This window comes from Salvelinus sp. IW2-2015, linkage group LG1 (assembly GCF_002910315.2).
Source record: "Salvelinus sp. IW2-2015 linkage group LG1, ASM291031v2, whole genome shotgun sequence".
Classification (NCBI taxonomy): Eukaryota; Metazoa; Chordata; class Actinopteri; order Salmoniformes; family Salmonidae; genus Salvelinus; species Salvelinus sp. IW2-2015.
Window position 1 is genome coordinate 24,207,080 of NC_036838.1, and position 15,275 is coordinate 24,222,354.

The 15,275-nt window shown below is 41.5% G+C and overlaps 1 protein-coding gene and 1 pseudogene across 2 annotated transcripts in view; both read right to left on the minus strand.

The window, feature by feature from the left end:
- Positions 1-1,806, minus strand: part of LOC111963101 (peroxisome proliferator-activated receptor delta) — a 36,346-nt gene extending 34,540 nt beyond the window's left edge. Inside the window, exon 1 of one of the 2 annotated variants that reach the window (XM_023986328.2) lies at positions 1,294-1,806. The gene's annotated coding sequence lies outside the window, so the exon portion shown is untranslated. The remainder of the gene's footprint in view (positions 1-1,293) is intronic. The other variant, XM_023986317.2, reaches the window with a different exon arrangement.
- Positions 1,807-3,038: 1,232 nt separating this feature from the next.
- Positions 3,039-15,275, minus strand: part of LOC111962543 (differentially expressed in FDCP 6 homolog) — a 25,236-nt pseudogene continuing 12,999 nt past the window's right edge.

Here is a 15,275-nt window from a genome sequence, read left to right on the forward strand (position 1 = left end):
TGCTATCAAGAATCCTTTGGACGTTCCTACGGTGGTATYGACAGTGGTGTAAAGTACTTGAGTAAAAATACTTTAAAGTACTATTTAAGTAGTTTTTTTTGGTGTATCTGAACTTTACTATTTATATTTTTGACTACTTTTAAATTTACTACAGTCCTAAAGAAAATATTGTACTTTTTACTCCATACATTTTGCCTGACACCCAAAAGTACTCGTTACATTTTGACAGGAAAATGGTCCAATTCACACACTTATCAACAGAACATCCCTGGTCATCCCTACTGCCTCTGATCTAGCAGGTTCATTAAACACACATGCTTCCTTTGTAAATMATGTCTAAATGTTGYAGTGTGCCCCTGGACATTCATTGAAAAAAATTAAACAAGGAAATTGTGCCGTTTGGTTTGCTTAATATGAGGAATCTGAAATTATTTATACTTTTACTTTTGATACTTATGTACATTTTAGCGATTGATTACACTTACTTTAGTATGAAAAGTAACGTTATATTGAAAACCAAATACTTTTCAACTTTTACTCAAGTAGCATTTTACTGGGTGACTTTCATTTGAGTCATTTTCTATTAAGCCATCTATACTTTTACTCAAGAATGACAATTGGYTACTTTTTCCACCACTGGGTATGGACGTCCCAACGGTACCAGATAGCACGTACTGTATGAAAACTAGACTAGTGTGGTGGAGCTGGCTAGCATTCTTAGTATCTTGGTAGGTAACGTTAATCATCTTGTACAATCCAAAACTAGCCATGTTATCGCCTGGTGCTGTACTAGCCTCACATAGTTAACGTTAGACTACTTTGTGAGTGTTGAAATAGTTATTCAAGTGGGTGACCCAATGTAGTTTGTCAGCAAACTAAACGGATTGGAGTTTGATAGCTAGCAGTTAGCTAACTGGCTAGCTAAAATAGCTTGTCATCTGGTTCTAATCCCTCACGTGATACTTAATCTATCCATAACACAAAAACAAATMATTTGTCCCATGCGAGACATTAGCAAGCTAGCCAACCTGTTTGTCTATCTAACTCTAAAGTCAATTAGCTAGCTAGCAAACAAATATGTATTGTGAGCTGGTTGGAGAAAGCTAGCTATCTAAATTGGCTAGCCAAACCAATTCCTATGTCTGCTTGAATGGGCTCTGATTTGGGATAGCTAGCTAACGAGCTAATGCTAACATTAGCTGGCTAGCTACAGTAACTAGCTATGCTTGAGACTCAGCTGGTAAGCTTTCCGATATYCTAACGTTGGTTAAAGTCAAGTTTATATCATTTTACCTTTGTTGCATGCAAACAACTGATCCAAGCAGTAGCTAGGTAGCTGAGCTAGTTGGATCCTGGACAGTCCGACTTTCGCCTGATGAGGTGTTCCTTGCCTGCTCTATTCCACGTTCATTAACGTCGAAAACACGGGAACATTGTTTATTCTACTTGACAAACTCGAGATGGGACTMTGTCAAATTAAAATGTTACTAGCTTTGTCGCCTTTTTGTTCATTAGTTGCATATCCTGAAGGTTACTCGTGTATGTTGGTCGAATGGAGAAGGGCTTGTTATTCCCAAAGTTTCTCAGTCAGCTCCGCTCCACGATCTGTCAAACTCATACGGTCGTCACTAGTTACCACAGCCACAAGGTCATAATTATTGCTAAACCCCGCCTATTTCTAAAATGTATCTTCTTAAAATCTGATTTTAAACCTAACCTTAACCATAACCTTAACCACACTGCTAACCTGATGGCTAAACCTAACCTTAAATTAAGACCAAAAAGCACATTTTTGTTTTCATGATGTTCAACGATAATAGCCAATGTTGACTTTGTGCTTGTGGTAACTAGCGACAACCCTCTGTCATACATCTGTCATGGTTTGACATCACACCATCCGATGAGCACGTACCACGTAGCGTAGTGTGTCACCAACGCATGTGTGTCAGTGCTTTTGCTGTGTCAGTGCTTTCGCTGTATTGATTTTAGGGTCCTTTGCTTTTCAAAATAAAAAGCAAACAACAACACGAGCAAAGTTCACGTCTAGCGTACAAAACATTTACTTGGACTTTAGGAATGAATGTGCACAGTGCTTTAAGTTAGCACATCCATATATTGAAATTCAGTCTTAATTAACTGTCTGGAGAAAAAAAACGTAGAAAAGTTTAAATTCACTCAAATCAAATGTTGTAGATCTACGTTTCTATGACAGTCAGCAACCCACAGGGTGTTCTTCTCTCCCTATTCCACATCCTTGATAAGAATCATCATGATTTAATTGGATTGGTGATTTATTTATTCATCACCTGATATTTGTTATCTGATGTGATGGCTGTTTGTCTGTCTGTATGTATGTATGCTATACGTATGCCTGTAGCTTGTTGAAAGGCACATTTCCCTATGAGATATTCAAGTATGCTACTCGATTCTATTATAGTGGTATTCCGTTCACCACCTTTCCGTTTGTCTTTATTGCCAGTATTGTCAACCATGTTGCCACTAGGTGTCTATCTTAACCATGTTTTCTGCAGAGGTTGAGGACAGATCTTGCAGAGTTTTACATGTCAGCAGCATAGTTTGGTGTAGGATGTGTATAAAAGCAGATTGCTTCAAGAGAAGTCGAAGGAAGTCTCCACCAATCATAAAGCGTTTATTTCKATTTCAAACTCTTCTGCCAGTTCAGGAGAAGATATAAAATAGCGTCATCATCCAAGTTGTCCTGTGGATTTATTTAGACTCAGTTTGTTTAATTATAAACATAAAACTTATCAATTGATTGACAACTGCTATGTTTTGGCCAGTTACAGAGTTTTTGTTTATAATTACAATTAAAACAGAATAAACATATTGATGGTTTAAATTTGAAAACTTTCCTCCCATGAAGGCACCAAACATTATTAGCATTATTTTGCTAATATTCCTACCATCATAATAATTCACTAAGGTCAGGGAAAGAGAGAAAAGAAAGATGAAAACACTCACAGAACATAAAGATATCCTTCACGCAAAAAACACATCCTTTAAGTAAACAGAAAGTGATATCAAATGATCTGATTGTACATTTTGATTTTAATCATATAGCTGACACTCTTATGCAGAGTGTCTTACTCAAGGGCACATCAACAGATTTCTCACCTAGTCAGTCTGGGGATTTGTACCAGTGACCTTTCGGTTTCTGGCCCAACGCTTTTAACTGCTAGGCTACCTGCCTCCCTAGTACAACCCCAGTGGTATGTATCTACATTAACATTCTTAGCTTGGGGATCTTAGGCCTCAGGCACAGTCCATGTCCTCATTGGAGGCTTGAGACAGACGCATCTCCTCTCTTCCACTGATGTTCACTCTCTCCTCACTTCTCCTTCTCTCTTTCGTTCCTCTGATGGTACAGGCGTAGGCCCGGGTTTCGTAGGGAGGGCACAGACACAACTGGGACCCCTGAGCTTCCAAGAGAGGGTCTTCTCTCTGGGAGAGAGAGAGGGAGGGGGAGGAAAGAATTTGAGAGAGCAAGAGAGTAGAGAAAGAGAAAGAAAGAGAAACAAAATGCAGGGAGGACAAGGACAAGGAGGTTGACACAGGCACCTGTTCAAACGTAGCTTTACGCACTAGAACACTTCCCTCACCACTAATCTCACCTACCGGTCCATTAGGATGTGTCAGTCTGTTCACCTGGATATTCCAGTGTTTGACGCTGGTGCTGGCATGTCGCAGCTTCCTTTGAGCAGCCTGAGTGAGACCATGAAGAGGGACGGGGTGAGAGATGGAGGGGATGAGAATGAGAAAGGGAGTGAAGGAGAAGAGAAAGAGGGAGTGAAGAAGAAGAGAATGTCAGAGGGAGTGAAGGAGAAGAGAATGCGAGAGGGAGTGAAGGAGAAGAGAATGCGAGAGGGAATGAAATAGAAGAGAATGAGAGAGGGCAGTTAGAGAATACATTTCTGTAGTTTATACCGGATCCAGAGGCCACTGTGCTTCCTTTTGAGATGTTTATTACTCTCAGATAAGAAGGAGCATGATATAAAACACAGGGTCCACACTGATACACATACAGCAATTACTAAATAGACATCATGAGACCTGAGTGGGGGAAAGTACAGCATAACTATCTACACTGACCTCTAAGACCCTGAACCTTGTCTTTCCGTCCTGTGGCTTGTTTCAGTTCATTCAACACCGACACATATGCACGTTCACATGCATGCCCGTTCACATAGATATGTGTGTGCAGCAGAGGTGGTTAAGCGGTCTATGATTGCTTGATGAGTAGCTGTCGAGTAGCTGTAGTTGTCTGGGCAGTGGTTCCCTGATATACTATACATTTAGCAGAAGATCATGGGTTCGATACTGATTTTGTTGCACTCACTGCAATGTCCTGGTCCATTCTGTGCCGGCTGGTCCGAACTTTCTCCAGCTGGTGTTGGGCCTCCTCCAAAGCCTGGGACTTGGTTACCATCTCTTGCCTGAGCTCCTGCTTCTCTCTCTGGGTCTTCAGGATGTACTGCTCCTGTTCCTCCTGGAGGGCCAGCAGGGCCTTCATCTTATCCTCCTCCTCTACCAGCAGCCTTGGGATGAAGAGAGAGAAGGAGAGCCACCACCATGCAGGGTTCTAAGTCACAATAGCACACTGACCCTTGTTAGAGCTCTAAAAATAATGGGCTGGACCTAAGGCAATAATGTTACAGTTGCAGAATAGGAATGCCCAAACTTATTGTGTATTCTAAAGCTTCTTTTTGTGACAGTTGTGACAATGTCATAATGAAGGGACAAATCAAAGAGCACAGTTATGACAATGTCATAGTAGAAGGACCAATCAGAGAACAGGGTTATGGAAAAAGTAAACATGAAAAGACATTACGCCCTAAGATGTTCAGTTCCTGAGTAAGTAGACAAACCACAAGTACCGCACAGAGATGACAGGAAATCGTTGGCGTCTCTCTGAGAGTAAACACGTCTACTAACAAAAAACGTTCTGTGTGTGTGTGTGTGTGTGTACTCGCTTGACTGAGGGTGCCATGCATTTGAGCTAAACAGAAGTACAGCCAAATCACTTCAGGTTAATATAAGCTTTAATATTGCAGATAGGGATATGTCACGTTCGCTGGAATAAATATCGGACCAAGGCGCAGCGGATGTTGAGTTCCACATAATTGAATGAATAAAGTGAAACTTAGCAAAGACAAAAACAAATAAACAATAAACTAACAACGAACCGTGACTACAGAGATGATACGTGCACTAACTCAAAACAATAGTGTGTTTTATTTTWATTTTACTTGCTATATTGTATTTACTTCGCCACCATGGCCTTTTTATATTTTTATTTATTTATATATATATTTTGTTTGCKTTCACCTCCCTTATCTCACCTCACTTGCTCACATTGTATATAGACTTATTTTTCACTGTATTATTGACTGTATGTTTGTTTTACTCCATGTGTAACTATGTGTTGTTGTATGTGTCGAACTGCTTTGCTTTATCTTGGCCATGTCGCAATTGTAAATGAGAACGTGTTCTCAATTTGCCTACCTGGTTAAATAAAGGTGAAATAAATAAATAAATAAAAATATCCCATAAACACAGGTGGAACAAATGCTAATTAAATATGACACCCAATTAGAGACAACGATTACCAGCTGCCTCTAATTGGGAATCATACACAATCACCAACATAGAAAAACAAACCTAGAACCCCACATAGAAATAATAAACTAGACTAACCCCCCAGTCACGCCCTGACCTACTCTACCATAGAAAATAAGGACTCTCTATGGTCAGGACGTGACAGGATAAGCTTTAATATTACAGATAGGTTTTGGGTTCTATAAAATTAATTGTTTGCATAATTTCTACTCCCCCTTATTTATTTTTATTGGTATTCCCCAGGGCAGCTGTTTAGGCCCTTATTTTTTCAATCTTTACTAATGATATGCCAGTGTGTCTATGTTTGCGGATGACTCAACACTTTACACGTTAGCTACTACAGAGACTGAAATGACTGCAACGCTTAACAAAGAGCACAGTTAGTTTCAGAATGGGTGGCAAGGAATAAGTTAGTCCTAAATATAAAACAAACTAAGAGCATTGTATTTGGGACAAATCATTCACTAAACCCTAAACCTCAACTAAATCTTGCAATGAATCATGTGGAAATTGAGCAAGTTGTCATGGTCAAAACATATTGATACAACAGTAGCTAAGATGGGGAGAAGTCGCTCCATAATAAAGGCAGGTTCTACAGGCCCTAGTTTTATCACACCTGGACTACTGTTCAGTAGTATGGTCAGGTGCCGCAAAGAGGGACTTGGGAAAATTACAAAAGGCTCAGAACAGGGCAGCATGGCTGGCCCTTAAAAGTACAGGGAGGAGCTAACATGAATGATATGTATGTCAATCTCTCATGGCTCAAAGTGGAAGAGAGATTGATTTAATCACAACTTGTTTTTGTAAAAAATGTTGACACGCTGAATGTACCCAACTGTTTGTTTAAACTACTAGCACACAGCTCGGACACCCATGCATACCCCACAAGACATGTCACCAGAGGTCTCTTCACAATCTCCAAGTGAAGAACAGACTATGGGAGGCGCACAGTACTATATAGAACCATGACTATATGGAACTCTATTCCACATCAGGTAATTGATGTAAGCAGTAGAATCAGATTTTTTTAAACTGGTAAAAATACACCTTATGGAACAACGGGGACTGTGAAGAGACACACGCATACGCTCACAAGTGCTAGAATAAGCACTCTACACACAAGTACATTGTCATATTGTTGTATGATGGTGTTATACATTTTGTATTGTAGATACACTGCCTTCGGAAAGCATTCAGACCACTTGACTCTTTCCACATTTTGTTACCTTACAGTCTTATTCTAAAGTTGATTACATTGTTTTCCCCCCCTCATAAATCTACACACAATACGCCATAATGACAAAGCAAAAACAGGTTTTGTAAAAAGGTAAATATCATATTTACGTAAGTATTCAAACCCTTTACTCAGTACTTTGTTGAAGCACCTTTGGCAGCGATTACAGCATCGAGTCTTCTTGGGTATGACGCTACAAGCTTGGGACACCTGTATTTGGGGAGTTTCTCCCATTCTTCCCTGCAGATCTTCTCAAGCTCTGTCAGGTTGGGTGGGGAGGGTTGCTGCACAGCTATTTTCAGGTCTCTCCAGAGATGTTTTATCAAGTTCAGGCTCTTGCTGGGCCACTCAAGGACATTCAGAGACTTGTCCCGAAGCCATTCCTGCATTGTCTTGGCTGTGTGCTTAGGTGAACCTTCCACAGTCTGAGGGCCTGAGCGCTATGGAACARGTTTTCATCAAGGATCTCTCTGTACTTTGTTCCGTTCATCGTTCCCTCAATCCTGACTAGTCTCCCAGTCCCTGCCACTGAAAAACATCCCCACAGCATGATGCTGCCACCACCATACTTCATCGTAGGGATGGTGCCAGGTTTCCTCCAGACGTGACGCTTGGCATTCAGGCCAATGAGTTCAATCTTGGTTTCATCAGACCAGAGAATCTTGCTTCTCATGGTCTGAGAGTCTTAAGGTGCCATTTGGCAAACTCCAAGCGACTGCCATGTACCTTTAACTGAGGAGTGGCTTCCGTCTGGCCAATCTACCATAAAGGCTGATTGGTGGAGCGCTACAGAGATGGTTGTCCTTCTCGAAGTTTCTCCCATCTCCACAGAGGAACTCTAGAGCTCTGTTAGAGTGACCATCAGGATCTTGGTCACCTCCCTGARCAAGGCCCTTCTCCCCTGATTGCTCAGTTTGGCCTGGCGGGTAGCTCTAGGAAGAGTCTTGGTGCTTCAAAATGTATTCAATTTAAGAATGATGGAGGCCACTATGGGGACCTTCAATGCTGCAGAATTCTTTTGGATGCCTTCCCCAGATCTGTGCCTCGACACAATCCTGTCTCAGAACTCTACGGACAATTCCTTCGACCTTATGGTTTTTGCTCTGACATGCACTATCAACTATGGGACCTTATATAGACGGGTGTGTGCCTTTCCAAATCATGTCCAATCAATTGAAGTTACCACAGGTGGACTCCAATCAAGTTGTAGAAACATCTCAAGGGTGATCAATAGAAACAGGATGCACCTGAGCTCAATTTCGAGTCTCATAGCAAAGGGTCTGAATACTTATGTAAATAAGGTATTTCTGTTTTTTATTTTTTACATTTGCTAAAATTTCGAAAAAACTGTTTGCTTTGTCATTATGGTGTATATTGTGTAGATTGTTGAGGATAAAAAAAAATCGATTTTAGAATAAGGCTATAATGTAACAAAATGTGGAAAATGTCAAGGGGTCTGAATACTTTCCGAAGGCACTGTATGTAGTGGTGTAATAATGGTATATGATGTTCTGTTTTATCTTTTGTTTGATATGTAATGTAAGTGCCTTCATGTGTTTGGACCCCAGGAATAGTAGCTGCTACCTTGGCAGCAGCTAATGGGGACCGCTAATAAATACAAATACAGTATATTCCTAATTTCCTCTCTGCAAGAGCTGGATTTTCATCCAAAGCGGCCAATCCACCATTAATTCTGATTTTAACTCCAACCCTCCGATGTCCACAGATTAACCCATATTTCCCAGTATAAGGCCTTTTTGCTATTTCCTTTTGCAATACATCCCTCCATTTTACTTTGATGTCTTGAGGTTCTTGAACCTCCCTATTTGAAACATTGCAGGGATGTGACAAATGAAAGAAAAGTATTTACGTTTAAAACTGACATTTAGCATTGAAATGATAACAAAAAAATCATACAATTACGTGAATTCACAATTCAGATATGACCGCTAAGGGGCAATGCAGTCCATTCTACGCAGTCCTGACTACCTACCGAGACGGTCTTACTAGTTACCAAAGCCACAAAGTCATAAAACCCTCCTATTTCTCCGATTTATTTTCTTAAAACTGAATGTTAAACCTAACCTTAACCACACTGCTAAACTTATGCCTAACCTTAATCTTAAATTAAGACCCAAAAGAAAGAAAAAATATGATTGAATTTTTACGATAAGGCCAATATTGACTTTGTAGCTGTGCTATCTAGTCAAAACCCCACCAGACGGCGCTCACTTTACAGCTATCGCCCCACCCACTCAGCAACGATWATKTGCTGTGTGCCTCTCCTCCATGTTCTCACTTCTCATCAATGTGATGGCTCATTGCAGTGATGTATGACAGCGTGTTCATAGACGTCCAATAATATGTTCTTACCACACATACTGTTGTTTGAGAGCTCGAGCTTTGTGCTTGCAGAGAAATCATTGTACAATTTCTCCAAGGTTTTTCGACATGGCATCTTGTTTCTAGACGTGCCTTACGTTTAGGGGCCCATTGAAGTCGACATCCTCTACCATTGACGATGGCTGCATATCAACTTCAGTAATTTCTTTAATCAGTATTGGGATTTTCTCAGTCTGTCCCTTGCATCTTGTTATGTGACTTCTTACTCCGGAACTTATTTAGGCTTACAATAACAAAGGGGTTGACTACTTTTTAACTCAAGGCATTTCAGCTTTTAATTTTTAATTAATCTGTAAAAGTTTATAAAAACATAATTCCACTTTGACATTATAGGGTATTTTGTGTAAGCCAGTGACACAAAATCTAAATTGAATCCATTTTAAATTCAGACTGTAGCACAACAAAATATAGAAAAAGTAAATGGGTGTGAATACTTCTGAAAGGCACGGATATAATGTGTGTGTGTGTGTGTGTGTGTGTGTGTGTGGTGTGTGTGTGTGTGTGTGTGTGTGTGTGTGTGTGTGTGTGTGTGTGTGTGTGTGTGTGTGTGTGTGTGTGTGGTGTGTGTGTGTGTGTATGCTGTATGCTGTATATTTCTGTATGTGTGTGTGTGTGTTACCTGGCCTGTGCGAGGAAGTAGATCTCCTCGTCTTGTCTAGCTCTCATCTCCTGATGCAGGGCCTCCTCCAGGCGGAGCTGCATCACCTCCAGCTCCCTTATCCTCCTTCTCTGACGCTCTGTCTCTACCTCCTTGAGGGCCATTTCTGCCTGAATGCTGGCCCGCGCCTGGCCCACAATAAACACACCAGGACAAAGCCACAATTAGACCCGTAAAGATCTATAGAGTTGAGTCCTTCTACTCATTGTCTCACCCCTCATACCTTCCTCCTCCTTAACCTTCCTTGAGTTCCTTCTTGCTATCCTTCTCACCGCCTCCTCTCCTCTAGTGGGTGCAGTGCTGTTAGACTTTAGTGCTGCTTTTGATGTAATTGATCATAAAATGTTGCTAGGTAAAGTTATGTTATGGTTTTATTTCTGACGCTTTATCCTGGATGGAAAGCTACCTTTCCAGGGGAAGGCAAAAAGTTTTCTTTAATGGTAGCTTTTTGGACTGTAAAGATTTACACTGTGGTGTTCCTCAAGGCAGTTGCCTAGGCCCACTACTCTACTCTATCTTGACTAATGATTTACCATCAGTAATGAATAAAGCAAGAGTGGTTATGCATGCTGATGACTCTACAATGTATAGCACTGCATCAGCATATAATGAACTAACAGATGTATTGAGCAAAGAACTATGAACGGTGTCTTAGGGGGTTAACATTCACAAACTGGTGTTGAATATTTCTAAAACAGCATTTATTGTATTTGTTATAAGATATATGCTTGCTGGTGACCCTCAATTAAACTTGTCAATGGATGGGAACAAGTAACAAAGTGTCACATTGGACGCAGCTCTGTCGTGGTCTGAACATAAAGACAAGATTGCAATTAAAATGGGTAAAGGCATTGCTATAACAATAAATGTTCTGAGGTTCTGTCAGACCAAGAGTACTGTCCAGTCATATTGTCATCTGCAGCAAAAAAGATCTTAAAAAGCTCCAACTCGCTCAAAAAAAGGCTGCAAGATTAGCTCTTCATCGACCTACCCGTATGAATGTCAACCGATTGCGCCATCATCTCTCATGGTTTCCCGTTGAACACAAATTATTATCCAGTCTTTTGATTTTCTTTAGGAACGTGATATTTTCAAACAAACCAACGTTTTTTTCTGACCAATTAGTGTATACTAGGAACAAACATAACCACCGAACCAGACAGGCTAGTTCAGGACAACTGATAACCCCCAGACCAGGGATAAATATCCTCAAATCTACAATAATACTAGATGGAGCCATCACTAAAWGGAATTCTTTACCAAATCCCATTTCTCAGGTAAAAACTAAATCCACCTTCAAGAAAACAATAAAATAACTAAGTTCGGTGAAGAATGACAGCACCAACAGCACAAACTGTCATTCTGTTACGAAACTATGCATCTGCACTGTTCTTCAAGTACATGTATTTTTGTAACATTTTTTGTGGACATTGATAAATATAGTCCTTGTGCATAGAGTTTTATGGCTTGCTTAACTTAGCAATCATTGTTTTTTGTTTCGCATACATTTTAAAGGGAAAAATCTGAGTCTCAGCATCACTCTGTTACCGTGGAATTGTCTTTCTGTGTTGGACCCCAGGAAGATTAGCTGACATTATAGCATCATCTAATGGGGATCCTAGTAAAAATTAGAATTCTCCTTCCTCTTACATCCACCTTCTTTCCTTACCCTGATCAGCTCACCTCCTCCTCAACTCCCCGCTAAACTCTTCCTCTCTATCCCTCTCACCTCCTCAGCCTGCTGTAGCTGCTCCTGCAGGGTTCTCTGCAGCTCCACATGTTGTCTCCTCTTCTGCTCCTCCTGCAGCAGAGCTGTCTGAGCCTGCTTTGCGCATCCTGCACACAGATATACAAATATAACAACAGTGATTGTGAGGCTATTATCACATTGCTATTCAAAGTTCAGTTTTCGTTGTAGTCATCTCTCTGTCCTCTGTCTCTCTGTCTCTCTTCTCTCTCTCTCTCTTGTCTCTGTCTCTGTCTCTGTTCTCTCTCTCTCTCTCTCTCTCTCTTCTCTCTCTCTCTCTCTCTCTCTCTCTCTCTCTCTCTCTCTTCTATCTCTCTCTCTCTCTTCTCTCTCTCTCTCCTCTCTCTCTCTCTCTCTCTCTCTCTCTTCCTCTCTCTCTCTCTCTCTCTCTCTCTCTCTTCTCTCTCTCTCTCCTCTCTCTCTCTCTGTCTTTCTCTCTCAGCCACACACACCTGCTGTGCTCCAGCTCAGCCAACTTGCTCTCCCTCTCCCACTGGAGGAGGCACAGACTTTGGAGCTCCTCCTCCTTGGCGGTGCGTCTCCTCTCCCTCTCCTCCCTTTGCTCCCTGCGTCGCAGCTTCAGGTCCTTATGCAGGGACTTCTTCCCCTCCACACACAGACGGATGGCTGTCTGGATCGCTGCAGTGACAACATACAGTAAGTAGCCTGAAGCATCATCATAAACCAAGCCAGATGACGCATTGTGGCTTTTGCCTTCATCAGGGTGTGAAATGGCTATTTTCTCCAGGCTTTAAAAGCCCAGTGTGTACTGTACTGTATGATCTCTGACCTGTGGTCCACTCCTGTCTCTGCTTGGTGTCGGGGGCGCTCATCTCGTAGGTCTTAGTGAGCGTCTTCACACAGAACATACACCTCTTCCCCTCCTTKTCTGGCAGCACCTATCAATGCAACCACAGTGGTGAGAACATAACCACCATAACAAACAGCATCATCCACACACAACATTTTGTATTGACAAAAAGAATGGGGCGGTTCATATTCATTCAAGTATGTTACCCTATCGACGTCTTCTCTGAACAAATCCCTCATCCCAGCTCTGCCCACATTGGCKCCCTATGCCAGAGGATTTAGTGTAGGCCTACCCCCTGTAGTACCTTCATCCATTCTACATAACCCCTAACTCAGTGRTGTGTACCTCCACACAGCAGTTGTGGCCCAGCTCGATGCAGCCTTTACACTCCTTGCGGTCCTCACTGACATAGTAATGCAGAGTGCAGGGCTGGAGAGAGAACCAGCGCTCATTCCAGTTCCTCCGCAAGTGGCCCTTCTMCCACAAATACCCCTAAGGACAGATACATACGACCACACAAKGTTACACATGCCTAATTATATAAATACCATATTACACATTGATTACCTTTATATTACATGCATACTAACACAAACATGTCTATAAATTCTCTTTATGTTTAAAAGCACCTGTTTTATGATATTGCCAGCTATCTCCTGGTAGACCTCGTCTATCGCCATCGTAACAGAGTCCTTCTCCATCCCTCTGGTCAGCCTCCCGGTGTTGACCAAGTCCAGGAAGGACCACACTGTGATGCCGCTCTGCTGCACAGCCTCCTGGGAGAGGAAGTCTTCCATGTCCACACAGCTCAACTCCACACTCATGGCTATGCAGATCTTCTTCAGGAGATATTCCACCTGCGAGTTACCATAGAGAAAGAATAGAGCACATCATGGGACAAATCCTAACTTGAGACAGAATTTTCACCCAAATCTCCCGTTGACATTATTGCAAGACATTTTCATGAAAAGAGGGAAGAAAGGAGGCAAATGATTTTGGATTACCYTCCAGGGCTAAGAACTCACCTCCTCTMGGACCAGSACCAGTGGATAATTGTCTTCAGACAGGAAGTTGAAGAGGCACCAAAGATGGAAGGCATCTTTATCAGGCAGAACGTCCATGCCATTTTTAGGCCGGTAGTTCTTTTTGGCACAGAGAGTCCAGCAGAACTCATCTACATTCTCCTTAACAAACGTGCCCTCAACCACCTGGGGTCAGAAAGAGAGGATGCCAAGTGTGTTTGTGTGTGTGTGTTGTGTGTGGGTGTGTGTTTGTGTGTGTGTGTGTGTGTGTATACAGTACCTTGTCCAGTATGAATTTGTTGAGGTAGGGCATGTACCCCTGGTTGGACACCGGCCCATCATCATCATCTCTGAAGTGGTCCTCTAGAGCCACAGGGTCGTGTGGGATGTTCAGCGCAGTGTATAGGTTATGAGACAACACCTACAACTCATCAACACAGTGTATAGGTTATGAGACAACACCTACAACTCATCAACACAGTGTATAGGTTTTTTGAGACAACACCTACAACTTATCAACACAGTTCAGGTTATGAGACAACACCTCACAACTCATCAACACAGTGTATAGGTTATGAGCACACCTACAACTCATCAACACAATGTACAGGTTATGACAACACCTACAAATCATCAACACAGTGTATAGGTTATGAGACAACACCTTACAACTCATCAACCATGTATATGTTTGAGACAACATCAACTCATCAACACGTGTATAGGTTATGAGACACACCTACAACTCATCAACACAGTGTATAGGTTATGAGACAACATCTACCTACAAGAGACACCTAACTCATCAACACAGTGTATAGGTTATGAGACAACATCTACAACTCATCAACAAGTGTATATGTTATGAGCAACACCTACAACTATCAACAACGTGTATAAGTATGAGCAACATTACAACTCATCAAACAAGTGTATATGTTATGAGACAACATTACAACTCATCAACACAGTGTATAAGTTATGAGACAACACCTACAACTCATCAACACAGTGTATAGGTTATGAGACAACATACAACTCATCACCACAGTGTATAGGTTATGAGACAACATACTACACTCATCAACACAGGAGTTATGTTATGAGACAACATCTACAACTCATCAACACAGTGTATAGGTTATGAGACAACATTACAACTCATCAACACAGTGTATGGTTATGAGACAACACCTACAACTCATCACACAGTGATAAGGTACCGACAGACACCCACAACTCATCAACACAGTGATAGGTTATGCGACAACACCCACAACTCATCAACACATGTATAGGTTATGAGACAACACTACAACTCATCAACACAGTGTTAGTTATGAGACAACACTACAACTCATCAACACAGTGTATAGGTTATGCGACAACACCACAACTCATCAACACAGTGTATAGGTTATGAGACAACACCCACACTCATCAACACAGTGTATAGGTTAATGCGACAACACCCACACTCATCAACACAGTGTATAGGTTTGCGACAACACCACAATCATCAAACAGTGTATGGTTATGCGACAAACCCCACTCATCAACACATGTGATAGGTTATGAGACAACACACAACTCATCAACACAGTGTAAGTTATAGAACACCTACAACTCATCAACACAGTGTATAGGTTATGCGACAACACCCACAATCATCAACACAGTGTATAGGTTATGCGAACACCCACAACTCATCAACACAGTGTATGGTTATGCGCAACACCCACAACTCATCAACACAGTGTTAG